Source organism: Petaurus breviceps, unplaced genomic scaffold (assembly GCF_028583685.1).
Source record: "Petaurus breviceps papuanus isolate PSGF00001 unplaced genomic scaffold, PetGlider_PUasm1.0 209, whole genome shotgun sequence".
NCBI lineage: Eukaryota > Metazoa > Chordata > Mammalia > Diprotodontia > Petauridae > Petaurus > Petaurus breviceps.
This window is the reverse complement of record NW_027185854.1, coordinates 1,410,973-1,419,949: the sequence shown is the minus strand read 5'-3', so window position 1 is coordinate 1,419,949 and position 8,977 is coordinate 1,410,973. Positions and strand designations below refer to the sequence as shown.

Genomic DNA, 8,977 nt, shown 5'->3' with positions numbered 1-8,977 from the left:
ATTTTAGGAAAACTGGATTATTCTCCACATTCCATTCTGGTCCTGACCTTTATTATCTCTATGACTTTACTCAGTAAGTTCCCTATGCCTAGAACAAATACAGCATAGAACACACCTTGACTTGGAACCAGAAGATTTAGGTTCAAATTCCAGCTCTGCTACTTATTACATTAATACTAATTTTCAGCTAAATTATAAAATAAATTTTCATCAACTAGTCTGTGATCTCAATCACCAATCTCAACAACACTGGAACACAAGAGTATTCAGAAATTAAATGATAATTGGAATAGTTGGAAAATTCTTGTAACTGGTTTCTATCAGTGCACCAAAAATATGGATATTTTACAAACTAAACCATAAATCAATGTAAGTGCATTTATATTCAATGTACTATAACCTGCTATGGTTGACAAGGTATCAAGGATACACAAAAGTCCCTTTTAGATATAGGTTTCCTAAGCGTTCTGACCATTCTCTAACCTTATAGAGATCTAGAAACTGAAATTTGCTTTATCTAACTCTATACTAAAATAGTTAAAATAAGCACTATGCAAATTCAACACAGGAAAGAGATTTCACATAAATTTTGGCAGAATTTACTTTTGAGGTCTTACCTGGAAACTTCAAAACTGTCTTCCTTTTTTTGGGGGGAGGGAGGAGGTAGACTCGGGAGGGGAGGATGAAGGCCACTTAGGGTTGTTGGCACAACTGGCCTTTCCTCAGAAGAGTTCTGAGAAGGTTTGACATCTCATTTCTTACTCTAAGAAGACAGAAAGAAAAGAAAGGCCCCATACATACCAAAATATTCAAAAGCACTTGGTGTGGTAGCAAAAAACTAGAAACAAAGTAGGTGCTTGTCACTGTAATGGATTATGAATGCATGTCAGTCAAGATGTATAAGAAACAATCAATGAGGATTCAGAGAAACATAGAAGGACTTTCATGAACTGATACATACTGAAGTCAGAACACAATATACAACAAATAAACTACAATAATGTAAACAAAAATGACAAAGGCAGCCAACCAGTCTCAGTCCACGTAGATGTGATGAGACACAAACACACCTCCCACCGCCAAGATTAAAGGGTAGGAGACTGGTTTTATTTCTTTTTGTTACAAGAAGGATTCACAGGAGGAAAGATATATTGTAATGACTGTGGTTCAAAAACAAAAGGCATAAATAAAACTTTTTTTAAAAAAATAACATATAACATCAATTCAAATTATGCTGAAGAAGCAGTTCAGGGGAAAAAAATACCTGGTAGGAGGGTAAACAGAGCTGTTCACAATTCAGAAAAGCCTAAGCAACTGGAGTGATCCAAGGTCTCAAACTAGAGCATGTATTCAAACAGTATGCAGGAATAAACAACACATATAAGAATATTTTTGAAAATTCAAAAACCACATGAAGTGACAACTGCTTCAGGTACTTCAAAAATCTATCAGGGAGAAGAACAAACTCTGGCATTATCTTGATTTCTCCCCAGGAGGTTGAGAGCTTTCCATAACAAGATAAATATCTCATTTTTATAAAGAATGTTATTATTCTATTAGAAACCTTCACAAAACTTTGATCTAAGACTTTCTTAGATCTAAAATCAACCTCAAAAAACCCCTTAAATCTCAAAATTCTTATATTTCATGTAACTGAAAAGTCATAGGATTACTTATTAAATTTAAATGGCATACAGTTTCACTTTTCAAAAATTAAACATCCTGGAAAAATACACACACCATCACACTTAGGGACGAGGTTCCCTGAGTGCTGTTTTTATGAACCACAAATGCTTTTTAAAATATTTGTAACTTAAAGACAAAACAGAAGGGACAATCTATCTAAACAGCTTAACGTGCAAAGAAAGGCTCTGTTGATACAGAAAAGTACGGAAACTACTGAGTTTCACACATCCCCGAGGACAGTGTTCCCTGTAACATTTCAGACACATTCAAAGTCAAGCCATCTTGCTGCTGTCACAGCACTATTCTCTGGATACCATTTTACTTTCAGCTCTAAAACTGTGCTGGTCCCAATATTTCCTGTTGCAAAACACCTTCCTGTGCTAAGCCTGGAGGTGGCCATCTCTCTAAGGTCTTCACAAGGCATTATATATTCACTGTAACTCCTTAACTCTTAGTTCTTTACTATTAACTAATACTGAAGGTGCTAAACATATCAACTGCGTGAACTAATAAAGGCTGCATTAAAGCATGTAAAATACTACAGGTTACAGTAAGAAAAATTTTAACTGCAAAATTCTAAAGTCAAATATATCTAAAGGTAACTATAAAGCACTCTGCAAACCTTAAAGCACTATTTAAATGCTAATTATTATTATAACCTGTGATGTATCCCAGGTTTCTGACTGTGAACTTAAAAAGTTTTTTTGAAATCATCTATTCAGAAATAATCTTTAAAATCTTTCATTTATATAAAGCAGCCAAAGTAAGAAATTATATATCCCTGTCTCCAACCAAAAAATTCAAATATTATTTTGAAACTAATAACTGAATATACTGCTTACAAAGAATATCAGGAAACCTTCCAGTAATTGGTAGACATTTAAATGCTTTTCCATTTTTATGACAATTCAGGTATTTCTTCCCACCTCCCTACCCGCCCCTACCCCAAACTTAAAAGAACTCACCTTTTAAGAATTTTTTTATTGCTTACAGTCCAAAATTGATCCTGCTTCGAAACACAACATGGATTGCCTATTCACAATCCAGTCAATCCACCTCCATTAATGAATTCCACTGGCTCTCTTTCAAGTTGTGCAAGGAGGATGGAGAACAGTAGACAGGGTCAGTCAGCAGAGCCAGTCAGACCTTCGTTCAGAGAAGCATGTGTCGGTCCTAAAGTTGATTTGAGCCTGAAAATAAGATTTTTTTTTCTGCTCCTTTACCAAGTATACTGCCCAGGATTTACTTTACACAGGTAGACCAGATTACATCTGGGTAGCAAAGTGGATCCTAATTGTCACATAATAATCATTACCATTTCACACTGAACAAGCATCTGCAATTTTAACTCTAAAATTTTTTGGCTCTAACCACTTTCATTTTACTATGTTACGCTGATGGAATGAAGGGGTAGGAGAAAACTAGGAAAGAACTGCCAGAATCAGACAAAATCTCTTTAGGCAGATTAGAATAACACTGAAAAAATACTCTAGGTGACCACACTGTCTACTGTCTGAAGTCTCTGGCAAGTCTACTGCCAGTCCAGAAATGGAGAAAAAAATTTCAGTTCCCTTTACACTCACTCTCCCCACCTTTTGCTCGCTTGTGATAAATGACTGCTGTGTGGTCAGTTTTCACTATCAAAACTACTCAATGTGATTACTACAAAAAGAGATTAACTGCTTCTGAAAAGCTACACTAGGGATAAGTAGGAATAAAACAAACAGATAAGTTCCATTTCCAACTTTTACAAGGTTGTAGGAAAAAAGAGATGTTTGAACACAGAAAAAAATGTGAAGGTGATCTGAAGAGGTCGGGAAATGTACAACAGCCTAGAAATTTATTTCTGGAAGATAATATTTCGAGAGAACATGAAGAAAAAATCAAAGTGAAGAAATGAAGCTGAAGGACTTGAGCTGAAAGACAAGGAGTCCAGCTAGAAAGAAAAAAAAAAGATTTGAAAAGGAGCAGACCATAGTAAGGCAAGCTAGGTGTGTGTGCAACAGAGAGGAAAGAAGTAAGAAGCAGCTGCCAAAGCTCAATCAAGACAAAAAGAGGCACAATCACAGACCTGAAGTACTCATCAGGAGGAGTTTGTCTTAACAGTTTGCTAAGGGAAGTGAATGCCAAGACAGACAAAGAATGAGAATCTCACTTCTAGCAAAATATAGAAAGAATTTCACAGTGATCTACACTGGATGGTCAGCTTGTACTTCAGTCACTACCAAGGCAACTAGTGCCTATGCTCCAAGTTCAGTCTAAAGATCCTTGAAGAAAACCTTCTACTTCCTTCCAGATTATCAAAGAACATGAAATGCTCCTTTTAGAAAACAGAAAAGGTTCATCCAGCCTTTCTGGAGAGCAATCTGGAATTATGCCCAAAGGGCTATAAATACTTTCATACCCTTTGATCTAGCAATACCACTCCTAGGGTTATATCCCAAAGAGATCATAGAAATGGGAGAAAGACCCATATGTACAAAAATGTTTATAGCAGCTCTTTTTGTGGTGGCAAAGAACTGGAAATTAAGGGAATGCCCATCAATTGGGAATGGCTGAACAAGTTGTGGTATATGCATGTTATGGAATACTATTGTGCTATAAGAAACGAGGAGCAGACAGTCTTCATATTTACCTGGAGAGGCTTAAAAGAACTGATGCTGAGTGAGAAGAGTAGAACCAGGAGAAATTTGTACACAATTACAGACACAACGTATGTGTGATGACCAACTTTGATAGACTGGACTCTTCTCAGCAATGCAGTGATATAAGTCAATCCCAAAAGACTCATGATGGAGAAATATGTGCATCCAGAGAAAGAACTAGAAAGAACTAAGTTTATATCCAGGTGGAAGCAAAATACCTGATCTTTTCCCTTCTCTTATTTGGTTTTATGTCCTCTTTACCATTTTTCATTCCAGCTGGTACAATCCGTCCTTATAACCTGACTAATGTATAATGTGAAAGTATTTACAGATCCTATACTTGACTATAAGCTGCCATGGGGGGAGGAGGGGGGGGGGGGAAAAAATGTGAAATTCAAGGAATTGTGGAATTCAATCCTGTAAACTAAAAGGAAACAAATTAATAAAAAAAAATTAAAAAAAAAAGAAAACAGAAAAGGTTCAATGTGAAAACAAAGAAGGCAAAAATGGTGGAAGGCCCACTAAACATTTGGAGCTAATCAACAGAGAGGGAGCTCTTCCCAAAGACTGCACTGGATACTATCAATAGGCAGTATTCAGCTCACACTCCAAGGAATGATGTGGGCCCTGGAGTGACATTAAATATGAACTAAGCACCTAAAGAGGAAGAATAATTGTTAACTCACTGGTTGGGGTTGGGGGGGAAGCAGAGAGGAAGAATGACTCAAACAGGTATATGTCAATTACACAGAGAGGTAGGTGGGGGGGGGGTGTTCCCCCTGGTGGACACCCAAGAATAACAATCTCCCAAAGAACCGTACTAAGCGTTTGATAAATATCTCATTTGATACCTCACAACAACCTTATAAGGTAGATGCTATATATCATCCCTATTTTACAATGGAAAAAACTGACAGCGACAGAGGCTAAGTAACTTGGCCCAGGGTCACACAGTAAATATCTAAGGCTATATATGAACTCAGGTCTTTCTGATTCCAGATCCAGGTTCTATACACACTAACACAGACCTGTTATCCAAATTAACTAATGTGGTACTCTTTCCAGAACCAGAAAGCACCTATGCATTCTTGATTAGTTCAAGTCACCAAGCTGGGGAGAGGGAGAAACATAAGAAAGCTTGTCTTAAAATTCCTGACAAAATTCTAGAATATATCTAGAAAAGGAAGTAGGTCATCACAGAGATCCAGCATGGCTTCATATCAAAATAACTTAACTTCCATTTTTGACCAGGTTATCAAACTATCTATCGAGGCAGATAAGGAGAATGCTATATATAACATACCTAGATGAGGCCGGGGCCAGCACCAGCTAGGTGGTGCTGTAAATAGATCTCCCTGAGTCCAGGCCCAATGCTCTGAGTTCAAATTCAGCCTCAGACACTTCCCTAGCTATGTGATCCTGTGCAAGTAACAACCACTATTTGCCTCATTTCCTCATCTGTAAAATGGAGATACACTAGAGAAGGAAATGCAAACCACTTTTTGACCAAAAAAAACCCCTAGACAAAGTTCATGGGATTACACATGAGTCAGGCACCACTGAACAACACACCCAGATTTTTTTTGCCCCCTCCCCCACCTGTCTCACCCAGATTGTACCAAAGCATTTGATAGATATCAATTTGATAGCTATCTCAATCTTTGTTGTAGTTCAGTTGTTTCCAATTCTCCATGGCCCCATGTGGGGTTCTCTTGGCAGAGATACAGGAAAGGTTTGCCATTTCCTTCTCCAGACCATTTTACAGGTGAGGATACAGTGTTCAACAGGGTTAAGTGACTTGCACAGGGTCACACAGCTAGGATGTGTCTGAGGCCGAATCTGAACTCAGCTCTTTTTGACTCCAGGCCCCATACTGTATCTATTATGCCCCCGAGCACAACTGATAGGCTACTGAGTGTACACAGGAGGGCAACCAGGTTGGTGAAGGATCTGAAATTCCTATCTTATCATCTCAAGATCAATGGGAAAATTTAACCTATAGAAAAGAACACTTAGATGAGACATAGCTATCTTTAAAATACTTGTAATAGTTGATAAATGTTAGAAGGATCCAACTTGGGGCGGCCAGGTGGCTCAGCGAGTAAGAGCACCGGTTCCAGTGTTGGGACGACCTGGAGATCGAATCCCGGGCTCAGACACTCAGCACCACACCCAGAAATAACTGGCCGTGTAACCTTGAGCAAGTTACTTAACCCCAATTGCTTTAAAAAAAAAAAAAAAAGAAGGATCCAACTTGTTCTCCTTAGCCCTAAAGTGCAAAACTGTGGTAGAAGTTATAAAGACATAATAATAATGTAAGAAAAAAATCTGCCAACAGTTAAGAGCTATTCCAAAGTATAACACAATACCTTAGGAGAGAGTTTGTTCTTCCTCAGTGGAGGTCTTAATACAAAGGCTAGATGATCATTTCTCCAGTATGTTGGAGAAGAAAATCTTTTATTGGTATGTGCTGAACAATTTGGTCATGGAAGTCCTTTCCAACTGAAACTCTGTATTTCTCTAAAATAACATCCTTATTCTTCATCCCTCTACCAAGTTACTCACTGAACCTCCTGACCACACCCCTTACTAAAAATGAGAATAAGACCAAAGCAGCATTAACATATGACTTGCAGTAGAAATGATTTAAGGACACTTGGAATATTTCAATTTACTTCTCCACTGTAGTAAAAATGGAAAATAGGAAGCATAACCTGTGGCAGGGCAATAATAATACATGTAATGGAAATGAAACAGTGGAGTAGTAGCAAGGCTGTTTACACATGATCACATTCTCTGCCCTCCATTCCCTCCACAAAATTCTATAAGACCTTTGGATGAAACTGAGGGTACAGCAAGGAGAAAAAAAGAACACAAAGAAGATGTTTATGAACAACACAACTATAACAATGTAAAGGGGGAGGAGAAAAGAACCCCCACTAGCATCATGATGATAAGGAAACCACCACAGAAAATGCAGTGAAATTATAATGATTCAGAGGTAAGAGAAACTTGTGGAACACTGAATAGAGTGAGTTTTTTTCAATGTGCTGGTTAGATTTGCTGAACTTTTCTCTCCTTTTGTATTGCTTATCCTAAAGGACAGTTCTGTACAGGAGGAAGAGGAGAATACACTAGAAAATAAAGATGAAGTAAAAACGAGATAAGAAAAGATTATTTTTAAAACTTAGATGAAGTAGGGGCGGCTAGGTGGTACAATGAATAGAGAGCACCAGCCCTAGAGTCAGGAGGACCTGAGTTCAAATCCAGCCTCAGTCACTTAACACAAAAACTAGCCATGTGACCTTGGGCAAGTCACTTAACCCCCTTCCAAAAAAAGGCCCAAAAAAATTAGATTAAGTGAAGGAAATCATGAATGTATTCAAATTCACAATCTATGCCTGTATCTAAGCCTCAAGAAACTGAATTACCAGAAAAATAGTTTTATTTCCTTTCTCTATTCTAGCACCCAATCTGTATCTTTCCTAGTCTATGGTCAATGTTGGTGGGTCACCTGAGAGTACACAAAGCCAAAAGGCATACTAAAGATTCATTCAATGTCCTAACAAGTTTAAACATACCCCAAGATGGGGGGGGGGGGGGTGTCAGGAAATGGAGAGGAGATATATACATGATCCATAATGCCTGCAAAAGCAATATGGCTGATGAAACTAGAGAAACAATGTGCAGTGCCATAGCCAATCTGCTGGATTATAAAACTTCTCCAATGGATCACAATCTGTTTTGCAAACAAGACTATCATTTCTGACCTTTGAAATTCCCAGGGTGTTACACACAGTCAAGTGTTTCACTTGAGATATAATTCCAAAGTACTGACCAAATCTTGTGATGGTTAAAATAAACCAAACTGTAAAGACTTATATGAACTGATGCTGAGTGAAATGAATAGCACCAGAAGAACATTGTACACAGTAACAGCCACACTGTGCAATAACTAACTTTGATAGACTTAGCTCTTCTCAGCAATGCAAAGATCTAAGACAACTCCCCAGAGACTCATGATGGAAAATGGGGTCCACAACCAGAGAAAGAGCTTTGGAGTTTGAATGCAGATGGAAGCAGACTCTTTGCTCTCTTTTTGTTTCTCTTTCATGGTTCCTCCCACTGGTTCTAATTCTTCTTTACAACATGACTAATGTGAAAATATGTTTAATATGAATGTATATGTAGTCTCTATTGGATGTCTTGGGGAGAAAATTTAAAACTCAAAATCTTGTGGAAGTGAATGATGAAAACTAAGAGTAAATTAATTTTTAAAAATAAAACAAACTGGGCAATGTACCGACCAAGTTTTAGGCTTGCAGTGATAACTTTGTGTCACCACACTGTGGCCTTAGTAAATAATGTTCTTGCTCAAAGACATGATCCCCACCACAACCTATCACAACAACCCTAAAGTGGGGCCAGAGACAAAGAGGTCAGCCTGAGAACACTAGTCTTTTCTTTGTAGATATAGCTAAGAAGCTGGAAGGTTGCCACGAGGTTTAGGACGACTTGGCACAAAGCCAAAGGGTAGACAAACCAGTATAAACTGCAAAACAGCAGTTGTTGGAAATGACAGGGAAAAACAGTAGAACAAGGAACAAAATGATGACAGCAGTAGTGACAGAAACAAAGTAGCAGTA

General features: G+C 37.9%; 1 protein-coding gene across 7 annotated transcripts in view; it reads right to left on the bottom strand.

Moving 5' to 3' along the window:
• Positions 1-8,977, bottom strand: part of LOC138165484 (zinc finger protein 644-like) — a 98,089-nt gene that overhangs the window by 63,849 nt on the left and 25,263 nt on the right. For 3 of the 7 annotated variants that reach the window (XM_069093856.1, XM_069093855.1, XM_069093854.1), the window contains exons 2-3: positions 2,652-2,876; positions 618-763 (exon numbers count right to left, since the gene is read on the bottom strand). The exons of 3 other annotated variants lie outside the window; for them this stretch is intronic. The gene's annotated coding sequence lies outside the window, so the exon portion shown is untranslated. The remainder of the gene's footprint in view (positions 1-617; positions 764-2,651; positions 2,877-8,977) is intronic. One more of the 7 variants, XM_069093857.1, reaches the window with a different exon arrangement.